Source organism: Cololabis saira, chromosome 13 (assembly GCF_033807715.1).
Source record: "Cololabis saira isolate AMF1-May2022 chromosome 13, fColSai1.1, whole genome shotgun sequence".
Taxonomy (NCBI): Eukaryota; Metazoa; Chordata; class Actinopteri; order Beloniformes; family Belonidae; genus Cololabis; species Cololabis saira.
The window spans coordinates 11,671,057-11,686,916 of NC_084599.1; the positions used below are offsets into that span (position 1 = coordinate 11,671,057).

General features: G+C 43.8%; 1 pseudogene; it reads left to right on the forward strand.

Annotated features, from left to right (window-relative positions):
• The first annotated feature begins 14,838 nt into the window (after positions 1–14,838).
• LOC133458754 (alpha-N-acetylgalactosaminide alpha-2,6-sialyltransferase 3-like) lies at positions 14,839–15,484 on the forward strand (annotated as a pseudogene).
• Positions 15,485–15,860: the final 376 nt, after the last annotated feature.

Consider the following 15,860-nt stretch of genomic DNA (forward strand, 5'->3'; position numbering starts at 1 on the left):
CTGCAAATAGAGAAACGATGCAAAACACAAAACGATATAAAACAAGAAACCATCTTCAAAAGAAAAACGCTTCATAACCGGTCACTACAACCGGAAGTGCTTCAAACCTGCAGGGGGCGCTGCTGACTGAACCACAGTGTTTACATCCATGGTTTAAACATACAGCGGGAACGGTAATGTGATTTTTATCTGACTATTTTTGCAACAGCAATAGCGGGAGTCACGACTGAGTCAAACTAGACTCGAGGAGAGAAACCCGCACATAGTCTGTAACCGAGAGGCTGGCGAATGTTATTGCCAAGTGGATGTAAATGGCTAGGACTACATCTGTTCAATCTATTAAAAAAAAACAAAAGACTTTATAAATCCACTTTTATGTTAGATATCAATCTTTTGATCTGCCACAATAATGTAATGAATTTTAAGTAAACACTTCAACTTGAGGGCTTTTCAGAGCAATTTTTAGGTGAGATTAAAAAAAACATGAATTACATAAATTAATTACAGATCTTAATTCATTAATTTCTCAATTTTTTTATTGCCTGACAGCACTAATTCTGCAATGCTTTTAAATTATCTAAATGTAGATTTGAACCTTTTTTTAGCACTATTATTATTGTTGTTTATGTGATCACTCACATAAAGATAAAAAAATCATCAAAGTAATGACATTTGTGTTAAAGCCACATTTATATTGTTATACTTAGTCAAGTTAAATTATACATTAATTATTAAATAAACACTTAAAACACAATCAGCAATTACTAAGTAATGTGAATGATATTCGGTGACAGGACTAACAGGATTTCTTAAAGACTGCATCCGTATATGTCTTGATATCAGTGCTCATCATAATCATCTTATTTTCTTTCATGTGCTTTGCAAAGCATCATGGGATCTCCCCAGTTAATAAACATCAGCGTATCACAAAGCAGCATCAGTAGGTGAAACAGAGCGCAGTGCCTCAGCAGTCTGTTTCAGATGTTTCTTCATTTGCAAGTGTAAACAGAGATGACTTCTCTCGCTTATGCTTATTTATTTCTTTGGTGTACTTTCTTTTTATTTTTCTTTCGATGGGTGTGCTGTTTATGTTAAGAATCAACATGTTTCTTCTTTAGGGATAAGTAACATCTTTTTCTTTTCGTCACATTTGCTTTTACTTGATGACTAATAATGATACGTGACAAAGTATCATTTGCTGCCGTAACCACCACGCTGTCATCACAATGGCTTTTGCATTGACGGATACATATAGCTAGATTATTCATACCCACATTGCAAAGCGTCTATACCAGAGGGACTCGATCTACGACCTGTATGAATAAATCTTTACTTTCAGAGCCCCATGCAGAAACTTAAAGGCTTTTTAACCTCTTAGACAAAATATTTGGGCAAAGGCTAGGTGGCTTAATGTTAAATGTGTCACTACAAATGAAATATCTGGAAAAAGAAAACTAAAGAAAAACAATTTTCTTTGTTTTGCATTTCAACATCATTGCCCTACAGTTTTTCTTGTGCATGTGTTATTCATACATGTGCAAATATTTTGAGTACATGACTGACTAAACAATCCAGAGACAAATAACATGGTGTGCTGAGAACATTAAATGCTCCATAATAAATGGTTTTCGGAATCTTTAATCTTGTTTCTTCTTCTTTTCTTAAAAAAAAAAAAATCAAATTACATCTGTTTTATTTTTCCAGTCTCTTTATGATACAGACAGAAAACACAGGAACCAGGATTTCGTAAACCTGAATCCAAGGATATCCTGATTAATATCACTGTTAACATACATGGAAGAGTCTCCTTCAGATCTGTGTTGAAGCTAAACTTGGTTCTCAGGGAGGCCTTCTGTGTTTTCTGCCTGTCTCTTAACAAAGACCTAAGTTACTATTGGCCATTAAATCCATTGTAGCTCCATCTGCTTGTTTCATCTTGGTTGTAAGATGCTGGTTGTAAGTGCTGTAAAGTGATACACAATTTCAAGAGACACCTGTGAAGGGATTCAAATTTTTTTTATTATTTTTACTGAAAGTAGGGATAGGACACCATGAGAACTACCCTGGGGATATACTATCGATTTTTCTCCCTCTTTGATGAATAAGTCAGGGCTGTTTTGAGCAGTCGCACTTGGACATCCCAGTTGACTCATTACATATCTGCCCATGCCTCGTTACAATTGGTTTGGTAGATATTGTACTGGTGGAAACGGCTGTGAATCGGAGTGATACCAGCATCCTTTCACAAGAGAGAATTATATAGAGATAATGGGTATGGCCAATCATGGAGGAGAAAAACCAAAGGACCGTTACGTCGCCCGGATCGGCGTCACCGGGGCCCCGCCCTGGAGCCAGGCCTGGGGTTGGGGCTCGTAGGCGAGCGCCTGGTGGCCGGGTCTTTGCCCGTGGGACCCGGCCGGGCTCAGCCCGAAATGGCAACGTGGGCCCGCCTTCCTGTAGGCCCACCACCCGCAGGGTTGAGAGGCCGGTGCAATGTGGACTGGGTAGCAGTCGTGGCGGGGTGCCTTGACGACCCAAGCCCTGGACCAAAACCCTCTCAGTGGGGACATGGAATGTCACCTCGGTGGGGGGGGGGCCGGACCTTGTGCGTGAGGTTGAGAGATACCGACTAGAGATAATCGGGCTCACCTCCACACATAAATTGGGCTCTGGAACCCAGCTCCTTGAAAGGGGCTGGATCCTCCACTACTCTGGAGTTGCCCAGGGTGAGAGGCGGCGGGCTGGTGTGGGCTTGTTTATAGCCCCTTAGCTCAGTCGCCATGTGTCAGTCGCGACTGTTGTTTGTTCCTACGGGCCGAACAGCATGGAGGAGTACTGGATAGTGCTCCAACTGGGGACTCCATTGTTCTACTGGGGGACTTCAACGCTCACGTGGGCAATGACAGTGATACCTGGAGAGGCGTGATTGGGAGGAACGGCCTCCCCGATCTGAACCCGAACGGTGTTTTGTTGTTGGACTTCTGTGCTAGTCACAGTTTGTCCATAATGAACACCATGTTCAAACATAAGGGTGTCCATCAGTGCACGTGGCACCAGGACACCCTAGGCCGGAGGTTAATGATCGACTTTGTTGTAATTTCAGCTGACCATCGGCCGTATGTCTTGGACACTTGGGTGAAGAGAGGGGCTGAGCTGTCAACTGATCACCACCTGGTGGTGAGTTGGATGCGCTGGCGGAGGAGGAGGTTGGACAGACCGGGCAGACCCAAACGGATTGTGAGGGTCTGTTGGGAACGTCTGGCTGAGCCCTCTGTCAGGGACATCTTAAACTCTCACCTCCGAGAGAACTTCTCTCAGATCCCGGGGGAGGCGGGGGACATTGAGTCCGAGTGGACCATGTTCTCTGCCTCCATTGTCGACGCGGCGGCTCGAAGTTGTGGACGCAAGGTCTCCGGTGCCTGTCTGGCGGCAATCCTAGAACTCGGTGGTGGACGAAGTACAGGATGCCGCCAGACTGAAGAAGGAGTCCTACTGGGCTATGTGGGACTCCCGACACAGTAGATAGGCGCAGAGAGTGGGGACTCGGTGACGTGCTCATCCATCACCCAAGCCGAGGTAGTTCGTAAGCTCCTCAGTGGCAGGGCACCGGGGGTGGATGAGATTCGCCCTGAGTACCTCAAGTCTCTGGATGTCGTAGGGCTGTCTTGGTTGACACGCCTCTGCGACATTGCATGGAGGGAAGGGGACAGTGCCGCTGGGGTGGCAAACCGGGGTGGTGGTCCCTCTTTTTAAAAAGGCTGGCCTGGGAACGCCTCGGACTCCCCTAAGAAGAGCTGGAGGAAGTGTCTGGGGTGAAGGAAGTCTGGGCATCCCTGTTGAGACTGCTGCCCCCGCGAGCCGGGAACGGATAAGCGGAAGAAGATGGATGGATGGATGGATAGATGGATGGGTATGGCCAGTGATGCTGTGTGAGATCTAAATAAGATTTCCTAAAAATGATAAAATATAGTATTTTGTAAAAGAAATTCAGTCTGGAGAAGGTATTTGACCGTGTCCCTCGTACCATTCTGTGGGGGGCGCTCAGTGAATATGGAGTCCGGGGCCCTCTATTAAGGGCTGTCCGGTCTCTATACATTGCCGGCAGTAGATCAGACTTGTTCCCGGTGCATGTTGGACTCCGGCAGCGCTGCCCTTTGTCACCGGTCCTGTTCATGATTTTTATGGACAGGATTTCTCGGCGTAGCCAGGGGCCGGAGGGGATCCGGTTTGGGAACCTCAGGATTTCATCTCTGCTTTTTGCGGATGATGTTGTCCTGTTGGCTTCATCAGACCAGGACCTTCAGCATGTGCTGGGGCAGTTTGAGGCCGAGTGCGACGCGGCAGGGATGAGAATCAGCACCTCCAAAACCGAGGCCATGGTTCTCCATCGGGAAAGGGTGGCATGCCTTCTCCGGGTGGGTGGAGAAGTCCTGCCTCAGGTGGAGTTCAAGTATCTCGGGATCTTGTTCACGAGTGAGGGAACGATGGAGCGTGAGATTGACAGACGGATCGGTGCAGCGTCCGCAGTTATGCGGTGGATGTACTGGACCGTCGTGGTGAAGAAGGAGCTGAGTCGAAAGGCGAAGCTCTCGATTTCGACGCACCTACCCTCACCTATGGTCATGAACTTTGGGTAGTGACCGAAAGGACAAGATCGCGGATACAAGCGGCCGAGATGAGTTTCCTCCGCAGGGTGGCTGGACGCTCCCTTAGAGATAGGGTGAGGAGTTCGGTCACCCGGGAGGAGCTCGGAGTCGAGCCGCTGCTCCTTCACATTGAGAGGAGTCAGCTGAGGTGGCTTGGGCATCTGTACCGGATCCTCCTGGACGCCTCCCTAGGGAGGTGTGACCGGCATGTCCCAGGAGGAGACCCCCGGGAAGACCCAGGACACGCTGGAGAGACTATGTCTCTCAGCTGGCCTGGGAACGCCTCGGACTCCCCTCAGAAGAGCTGGAGGAAGTGTCTGGGGTGAAGGAAGTCTGGGCATCCCTGTTGAGCCTGCTGCCCCCGCAACCCGAGAACGGATAAGCGGAAGAAGATGGATGGATGGATGGATGGATGGATGGATGGATGGATGGATGGATGGATGGATGGATGGCCTGAGAGGCCTGGAAGCACATTGAAAAATCACATTCCTTGACTTTTCCAGTTATTTCAACACCATCCAGCCTCTGCTTCTGAGGGACAAGGTGGAGCTGTCAGGTGTGGACCACCACCTAACATTGTGGATTACAGACTATATCACAAACCGCCCACTGTATGTGAGGACTAAGAGACTGTGTTTCAGACATGGTGGTCTGCAGTACAGGGGCTCCACAGAGAACAGTCTTGGCTCCTTTCCTGTTCACCCTGTACACTGGATACTTTTCACATTTCAGGTACATTTCTGCACACTGCCAACTGCAGAAATTCTCTGACGACTCTGCCATTGTCGGTCTCATCACTGACGGCGATGACCAACTATACACTGTACATTCTCTCTAGTCCACACAACCATACTCTACCTGCACTTGGTACTTAATGCTTCTTTAGACTTCTGGTTGGATGTCAACTGTATTTCATTGGCTCTGTACCTCTACTCTGATAAATGACAATAAAGTTGAATCTAATCTAATCTAATTTAATCTTTTGGTGTTTCAAGTTTCTTTAATCATTTAAATTTAAACTGTTGAGCATTTGTAACATTGTTTAGAAAAGAGCTATGTTAGGATTTCATGAAATTGTTAAGAGTTCAAAGAATTTCTAACATTGGTGGGCTTTCTCTTTATATGCAAAGTAACCTCGTATTCAGCAGGACACGGAGTCACCCCCTGGTGTTACGAGTAACACGGGGGGGGCTCAGGTGGAGAAAATGTGAACAAAAAGCACTGGACAACTTATAAATTCAGACCCTCTTACTATAGAAATGTTACAGTAGTCAGCAGCTGCTTTAACTGGTTTGTTTTGTCAGGAAAAGTCAAAAAAAGTCAAAAGTCCAGTCTGGTGCCCTTTTCCCACTCATTTGGACGTACATTAGCCTACAGCTCGGTTTTCAAAAGCTCTCTACCACTACCAAAAGTTTTCTACCACTTTTAAACACACTTGGTATGCCCAAATTGTGGGAGATTTCTCTCCACTTTTGTCCCTTCTTATTGATGTCACAATAGGCCTGCAGTCTTGTATCCCACAGCTCCTCACACAGCCAAAATGATTTTTTCCTCCATCTTGATCGTCTCTGATCTACAACCCGCAAGTTTTTTTCCACTCTCCACCAGCTTCTCTCCTATTGGACACGCCGAGATGTCGTCACAGCGCGGCACGGTGATATCAAAAATTGTTCAATTCGGGCACAGGCAGGCGTGGCGCAAATGCCCGCGGCAGGCGCCCTCTTGCGCACCGCGAGCTCGGCGGCAGAGCGGTCCGCAAACAAACACTTCTTCTTCGGTGGAAGCAGGCTACATAAGCTGCTTTTTTGCGGCTGCTGCCTCTGTGGTGGACTCCGGTACTGCAGGTGTCTCTCACAGACCAGACGATTTTGTTTAGTTTTTTCAGATCCGGGGCTTTTGGAAAAACATTGGAGGCTTGAGCCCAAGTAGCCACTCCCTAGATCCGCCTCTGGTCGGGGGTCTTTCCCGTAGCTGGCTCCACCAATGAGATTCAGATGCAAAGAACAACTCCCTTTTTAGTATAAAAATGAGAGAAGTGTACCTCCGGCCGGAAAACATTGTGCTTGATATAATAAAAGCCTGTATTAACTTTGATTCCATTCCACTAGTTTTCTTATGGTTCACCAGACAAACGAACACCGGATCTTTCAGCTATATCAAAACAGCTGTATTAATACTATTACTACTTTCTTAGGTAGTGAATGTATGCACATACCAGATATACTCCATAAAGTGGCAAATAAGTGAAGCCTTTTTTCTTTTATAAATTACATGGTAATAATAAATTGTGAATATCATGAATGGTATGACTCATTCTGATCTTAAATGTTGTCTCTCTGGTGGCAGAAATCATGCTGTACTTGGCATAACTCAGAACTACTTGAAGCGATTTAGCTATACTCATTAGGGATCAAATCAATAGCAACCTTACTTATTGATAGTTAAGACAGAATCACTCAAAGCGTTATCTGAAAACCTGAGTCATACTCTGCAACAATACCAACCCATCAAAGCTGCAACACTGCTGCTAACATGGCAACAAATGCAATCAATGTTCTTGAACAGATTACAAACAGCATGACAAGATGACAGAAATGTGTTTCTTTCCCGACAGCCACATCCAGAGATGGGAACTTGAGCTGCAGTCTCTCCCTTGGCTTCTTCTACCCTCACCTGGTGTCTGTGCGATAACAGTGGTCCCAGACATTGGTGACCGCAGATCTGATCCATTTGGGGATAGTGTGTCTGCAGCTTTTTGTGTGTTGAGATGGGCTTCATTTCATGACCGAAGAAAAAAGATATGACTCAAATCACTGGCTGGTATTTTAGTTAGTCTATTGTCTCTCGAGGCTTGGCAAGATCATGATATGAAGGAAAAGGTCAGAGAGACAGCAGCAGCCGAATATGAGTCAGTTCATATCAACAACTGCTGCAAGTGACCAAGACTTTGTGTGAATTAGATGCACGATGTTGAAGTTTAGCCTTTAAATTTTGGCATGATGAATCAGAGGCGAAAAACACAATTGTTTTCATTTCTATTGACACTTTCATCTAGCTCACTGTATATTTCATCATCTACAATGAGAACCATACATATTTTTTGTGGAAGTTTTTTTTCTTGTTAGAACAAGTAATTAAACATGCAAGAACTTCCTTATGTCACACCCTCTTGGGGTGAGTGAATTCCCTCACCTCCTTGTCAGACCATCTCATCAGCTTCATCTCCCACACCTGTTTGGTCCCAGCTGCAGCTCCTCCCTGCTCATCAGCCAGCATTTAAGCTGCACTGAGGCCTCACTCAGGGCCAGATTGTCTTTGCACCATGCACTACTTTCCAGCACTCAGTATCAGATTGGTGGTTTGGTATTGCTGCCTTTGACCACGTCTTCTTGTCACTGCTCCAACCTTCTGCCCGTCCATGACGAGTCTTTCGTCTGCTCTCTCTGGAGGTTGTTTGCCCTGCTGATGGTCTGCCCAGTTCTAATGTTGCTTCCGCCTCCATCACGGTTCCAGCGAGCCCCTCCACTGGGTTGTCGCCTTCATCGAACTACCACAGGAATAGTGTCCCTGTTCTGTAACATCTGATGTAACTTAAGAGATCCCCGTCACAGAAGGATGATCCAGTGTCCTCATGCTTATCTCAGCTCACATTTGCATCATCCTGTATTTGGTCTATTTGAGAAGATGGTGTAAAATTGGGAACAGCTATTTCCAGAGAGGCCCACCCTTAAGAAGAGAAGGATGTGTCAGACTCCAACCAACATTATAACAATATAACCAATGTAACTAAAACTGAACTTTTGTACTTTTTCTGTGGTATTTTGACCAAAGTATGTCACTGACATTTTAGTAAGGCCTCGGGAAATCGTGTCACCTATGGAAAAAAGTCATATGTCCTCAGTTTATAGGTAAAGTTAAGCAGATACTTAAATGTTTTAAAAAATTGCAAATCAGATATAAGCTTTGCAAAATATATGCATTTTAAAACAAAATCTTATATGTATTGAATTATTTTCTTCTCGGGATAAGTACGTTTCCTTCTTGTATCTTCTTTATTATGTAAATTGTGATGAGATAAAAGGAATTTATGCCAATTTTACTGTCTTATCATTAGTCCTCTTATGTTCTTTCCTTATTTTTCTTATCAATTGTCAAGAGTGCAGGCATTGATAAGCCCACACACTACGCCTAAGAATTATTATTTTTTTTATTTAACAGGAAAAGCATGTGAGATTCTCATCTGTTTGCCCTAATATTAACCTTTATAATTAAACAAGACCCTCAGATGATTGTAACAGGCTTACACTGAGTTTTTCTTTTGTGGTGACAATGGATGCTCACTGAACGATGCCACAGCTCAACCTCAACCTTGTAAATCTGGAGAGATTTCAGGTTCAAAGAGAAGTTACATTCCACTTGCGTGTTTTCCCTGGAGTGCAAGAAAAGAAAGCAGGATTTCTTAGTCTTATCTCTATATGGTGCCTTCCTATTTAATCATCGTGCTTGGGTGTAAAGCTGTCAAAGCATTTGAATGATTCCAACCAGCTAAGAAGCAGCCGAGTGTGGAGTAGATTTTACTTAGAAGTATCTCTGCAATCTAGGAATACATCATGAAATGTGTCTTGAATTTGGGTCAACAATCTGATGATACACACTTCACCTATTCTCTGTGACCTGAAACAACATAAATCAGGTTCAGCCTCTTTTACTGGCGAATGAGCTCTCACACCAGAAGTCACCCCAGAGTCAGAGACAGAAGCCACTTGTGTTGTCTTGTCTTGGAAGAATAAGTTGAATTGAAGTGTGTGACTGTGAAAGAGAAGATGATCATTTAAAAAAAATCCAGAATTTAAAGATTATTGTACAAAGATGAAACTGAAATTGCAAGTGAGTGGGGATATAAAAGAAAAGAAAAGAAAACAAACAAAGCAATCTGATTCCATAAGTGTAAATTATGTGAATTAGTGCACTGCAGTTCAACTACTACCATTCCTTTACAATAACATCTTGCAGTGGAGTGCTTAAAATTAGGAGAATAACTGTTTTTGAAGGTTCTGTAATGAGGGACAGCGAGACAAAGAAAAAAAAGAAAAAAATCTTCAAGAAATCAAAAGGAGCAACAGTGTTTAATGAACAAGTGAATGAGCAACTGAAACCTGGATGACTTTGGTTAATGGCAGCTGTGGTCTCACCTTTTCTCCAAATTTTGAACAGATATCAGCTACTGCTCCTTTTTCTTTGTACAGTAAGTAACAATAAACACTGCTCTTACTTATCAAAACCTTCCATTTTCTGGAAATGAGAATAAAACCAATATAACTATAGCATATAGCTGCTATAATTATTGAGCGCTGCATTGTCTGAGATACAGATGGTACATTGTGACTGTGTAAAAGGTTTAGTAGCAAATTCCTCCTCTTTATACTTTACATTGGATAAAAAGATGTAGAATTCACATTGAATTTATTAATTTGTACAATGTGAATCCCTCCACAAATGTCTTTTTGTGGTATGCCCTGTTTCATTGTAGCATGTGTATAGAGTGCTTTATTTATGTATTTTCTAATGGGCAAAAACCTCAAAGACTTTTTTGACGGGGCTACATGTAGCTCGAGCTCTTGAAATATCCCCTTCATGGTTTATAAAATCATCTCTGACTCTGCACTGTTCTGAGGGTACTACTAATGAGAGAAAATCAAAAATTCTATGGATCCATGTGTTGTTAAACTGTCATTAGTTCTCTGAGAAAGGTCATCACCAGGGGTGTCATATAGCCCTTTATTTCCTGTCCCATAGGAAGATTTAGATGATTATTGATCAAACAGCTGGACATGAACCAGTCAGTTAAATCCCCATTAACCTGAAGCACTGCACTTGCATGTATCTGTCCTAGTAAATGTTATTGCCTTATCAGAGAATCTTTTTTCTCTGATAGGTGATGCAATATAAAAGATCAATGGGGCATTTATTTTAGAAAGATAAGAGCTGAAGGTTTTTCTCTTTCTGTAGCTCTCCCGTTAGTCAGTCAGTCCAACATGTCCTCTCCTTCAAAATACCAATTTTGTGCAGATTTGTACCACAGTCTGACTGAATGAGAATTTTATTCTGGGTCAGTCCTGGATTTTCCTAATGGTTGTGATAGAATGGTAATTCATATATCTTGTATTGCCGAGTTTATCCATAACAAATGCATGCCTGTCAGGGATATTATAACATACAGTTTATTCTGCATTCTGCAGCCAAACTGAACTACAAATGGTGTTTTTCTGTGAGAACGGTAAGCTTCCAGATGCACAGCAGAGGTCATCTCTAGCAACACTCATAGCATCTAAGACGCACCCCTTTTCCACATCTGTATTTTCATTTGATTAGTTTGTGACTTTATTAGTTTTATGCTTCTTAAGCTTTCTAACTGTACTGTTTCGACATTATTCCTCACTTGTAATTTACTTTGCATTTTTACCCCCGTTTGGATCCTTTTAAAAAATTATGCTAAATGAATATTTTTTATGAAAACCTTTTTCAAAATGTTGTTTTTATAGATATTGATTATCTTTTTTTTTCATTTCCATAGGACAAAACAATAAAGACATGGCTCAAAATTGTTTGGATGTAATAAAAAAAACCATAAGTGCTCTTTAAAAAGTAAACAGGTTCTCTCACATATTTATTTTTGTCATTTTTAGGACTCTTTTCAGGACATTTGGCTGTTGGCCAGTGCATAATGAAAATGAGGCTGATCCTGAAGTATTTCTCTTTGGGTTTCAGGCCTTGGAGGATGTAAATGCTAAGGGTACAGTCAGATATCTATTATGCAGGTTTGTATTAAAAGAATAATTATGACTTTTTTTAATGGAAAGAAATTTTGTTTAATTTTTTTCTTATAAATGATTTGAATAAACAGATTTGTTTTTGCTGGTCCACTGACAGTTAGATTATTCCCATGGAAACCCAGATAACCTTTGTTACATATGCAAATCTCCATCCCCCATTATTATGCTGCAGAGTTTGAATAAAAAACAATAACAGTCAGAATGTTTTGCAATATATTTCATGAAGGATTATATGTCCTCTGGAGTTTGATAAGAAAAGGAAAAGTCCATTCAGTGTTGTAGTTGAGACAAGTGTGACGGCCTTACTAATTTGTGTATCTTCACAGCAGTTCCTGTCCTTGTGGCTGAAGAGGGCGGCCGTCCAACCTTATTGGCCACACCTGAGGGTGTGGTCTCACTATTATAAAAGGCTCAGTTGTCAGCCTGCTCACTCTCTCCTTGATTGAGCAGCTGACAGCCACATGGCCAACATGGTGTAATTTGGGTTTGCTTTGGTTGTTTATTCTGTTTTACACACATCTACAACTACACACACTCACTGCATACACTCACAACATGACAACATACGTTACTTTCATTTGGGAGTATATTTAGTTAAATAAATCATCTTTTTTGTACCTTGAATTGTGTGTGGAGACTCTTTTGTTGCAAACTGTGAGCCAGGTTTGTAACAAATGGGGGCTCGTCCACTTTGGTGAGTAAGAGACAGTGATTGCTGTTGAATTTTGTAGCAGTTGCTTAAACTGAAGCATTGGTTTTGGAGGGAGTCTCACATGTTTAAAGGGTACATATGTGGTGATTTGAGTTGAATTGGATTTCAGGCTCAGTTGGTTACACCTGTAGATAATAGTTAACCTGCCTCATTTTTGTTGTTTGCTTCTGATCCGGTGTGAATAAAACAGCCTCGTCAGTGGAACTACTTCCCCGATAGGTATCAGAACGATATCCATTCGTGGATTCGTTGTTTGTTATTTTAGTTTGTTGTTTTTGTGCATTAGTATGGCCACAGCCTTGTGCTTCGGGTACACATCCATGACTGACTAGGTAGGTCGCCATTTTTAATGGTTGCCTGGCCGGGTCATTGGGCTAAGTGTTTAAATCTCCCACCAGCGCTATTTGCATGAAGACTAGGGTTGAGACAGACAGTTAGTTTTCGGGTTAGGTAGGTAGCCAGGGGGAAGGTTGTTCCACATTGTGACTGTCATATCGGGTTGGTAGTAAACATTTGTAGTCAGTTTGTCAGGTTAGCCTAGAGTGTCAGGTGTAAGTACTTGGTTTTTGTGGGTCAGCTGTTGTTCCAATTATGTCTGCGATCGAGGATTTTTTGCAGAATCCTAGTGAAAGTCTGCTGGAGACTTACACCAAGGATCGTTTGTTAAAGGTGGCAGAGCATTTTGGTGTTGAAATCCCCAGTCAGGGGCGTAAAGCTAACATTTTGTGTGCACTAAAGGATGGTTTGGTTCAGTTTGGGGTTTTGTCTTCTGAAATTGAAGGTAGTGACACCCAGTTGGCCGGGGACATTTCTCCTGAGGTTGAGCCAGAGCTGTCGCAAAAGTTTGTGAGGCCTATAGCTGGGATTGGGGTGCCTTTAACTTTTGAACAGAAAAAAGAACTGTTGACTTCGCAGCATAAATTAGAAAAGGATACTCGTGCACAGGAGCAAGCTGTAAAGATGGAAATGACAAAACAGGAGCAGGCTGTAGAGATGGAGAAGTTCAAATATACTATGAGGTTACGTGAAGCTGAGCTGCAGCAGGCGAGAGAGCGTCAGGAGTTTGAGCGTTACAAGCTGGACTTAATCAAGGAGGGGAAGATTCTTGATCCCATAGCAGTTGGGAAGGGAGAACCTGTGGCAGGTACCTCTCTGACCTTTGATGTCTCTGGTTCTTTGCGGTTGGTGCCCAAATTTTCAGAGAAGGATCCAGATACATTCTTCTTGCTCTTTGAGAGGTTGGCCAAGAACAGGAAGTGGAGTGATTCTGAGCAGACCCTCCTGTTACAGTGTGTATTGACTGGTAAAGCCCAGGAGGCTTATTCTGCTTTACCTTTATCAGACAGTGTTAACTATCTCAAGGTTAAAATGGCAGTCTTAAAAGCATATGAATTGGTGCCTGAGGCTTATCGACAGAAATTTAGGAGTGCAAGAAAGCATGAGAGAGAGACTTATGTAGAGTTTGCACGTGAATTGTCTACCCTTTTTGGTCGTTGGAGACTGGCCTCTGATGCTCAGACTTTTGAACAGTTGAGTGAACTACTGTTGCTAGAACAGTTTAAAGAAACGCTTCCTGAGCGCCTGGCTATTTATTTGAGTGAGAAGAAGGCTAAGACTTTGGCTAAAGCTGCTGTCATAGCTGATGAATATGCCCTGATTCATAAAGTACGTTGGGACTATGGACGGAGGGATAATGTTGTTGGTGGTCATCAAAAAGGTACCGGGAGTGATTCTCTTCCTTTTAAGACGGGAAATGCTGGTAGCAAGTTGGATTCAGGTCAAACTTGTAACTACTGTTTAGGAAAAGGTCATTGGAAAGCTGACTGTCCTGTCCTGAAGGCTAAGAAAAAGTCCCAGCCAGGAAATCGCCAGGTTAAACCTGCAGCCTTAGCCGTTCCGGTACGGTTGACAGAAAACATATTGAGGGAGAGGGCTGCGGCTATCGCTGCTGTTCAGCAGCTTACCAAGCCGTCAACATTAGCTGCTCATTCTTTGTCCGAGACTCTGTTTCCTCTTGAGGAATCTGTTGCTTCTTCTACAGAAGACTCTGGTCAGGCTAACAGTGATGAAATTGATCCTGGTTATCACAAGCACGTCAGTGATGGGTTTGTCTCTTTGGTAGGAAGTGATAAAAAAGTTCCTGTCAAAATTTTGCGAGACTCTGGTGCTTTAGACTCCTTCATAGTGGCATCTGTGTTGTCTTTTACATCAGCCACTGACACTGGTGATTCGATTTTGGTCAGGGATATGGGGTTGTCTGTGTTCCCTGCACCATTGCATAAGGTAGTGCTCTTTTCAGATCAGGTTAAGGGGGAAGTAGCTTTGGCAGTGCGTCCTGCCCTGCCAGTTCAGGGTGTGCAGGTGATTCTGGGTAACGATCTGGTTGACGGTCCATTCCCAGGGGCCTCTCCCTCACCAGTGGTAACTTGCTCTCCTTTGGTGGACCAGGTTGAGTGCAGAGACCTGCAGCATGTTTTCTCAGCATGTGCTGTCACTAGGGCTCAAGCACAGAAGGAAGTCGGAGTGCATAAAATTGCTAAAAATGTTCAGTTTCCTTTACCTGCCTTCCCTTTTTCTGTGTCCCGTGCTAATTTAATACAGGAGCAGCAGGGCGATCATGTTTTATCAGAGCTGTTTCAGCAGCATCGTGTCCAGCTCCGGGCAGATGTTGGGCCAGGCATCCGGCCCAGAGATCGACCGCTTGCCCGGCATCTGGCGCATGAACAACGCCCCCACGGGGGGGTTCGAGGACGACGTGGGCCAACGCACCACCCTGAGGGTCGTCTCCCACACCAGCGTCCCCCTGCTGCTGCAGAAGCCCCAGTACTTCTTCGGCCAGGCCAACGACACCGTCTACGTCGTGTGGGGGCCGCTGTGGAACATGAGGAAGGACGGGAAGGGCATCGTCTACAATATGCTGCGCCAGGCCTCGGAGAACTACCCTCACGCTCGCATCTACGTCACCACAGAGGACCGGATGAACTACTGCGACATGGTCTTCAAGAAGGAGACAGGAAAAGACTGGTTCCAATCTGGCTCCTACCTGAGCACCGGCTGGTTCACTCATTCTCTCCATGGACATGTGCAAGGAAATCCATATCTACGCCACATTAAAGGTTCCGAAAATGTTGTGGCTGATGCATTGTCTCGTGCGTTGCCTGCATAATGCATTTTACCAGTTGTCCCTTTTTGCTCTGCACTGTTCTTCTCTCCTTCCTGCTCTTAATTTGCTTCTCCAGGTACCAGAGTTGCTGAGTGGGTGTGGGTTGGGTGAGCAGTTTGGAAGTGGATGAGAGAACTATTGAAATGTTCCTGTGTATTGTTTGTATTATTTTGTTTTGAGACCACCTTGGGGCCTCATTTATATGGGTGGGGGTGTGACGGCCTTACTAATTTGTGTATCTTCACAGCAGTTCCTGTCCTTGTGGCTGAAGAGGGCGGCCGTCCAACCTTATTGGCCACACCTGAGGGTGTGGTCTCACTATTATAAAAGGCTCAGTTGTCAGCCTGCTCACTCTCTCCTTGATTGAGCAGCTGACAGCCACATGGCCAACATGGTGTAATTTGGGTTTGCTTTGGTTGTTTATTCTGTTTTACACACATCTACAACTACACACACTCACTGCATACACTCACAACATGACAACATACGTTACTTTCATTTGGGAG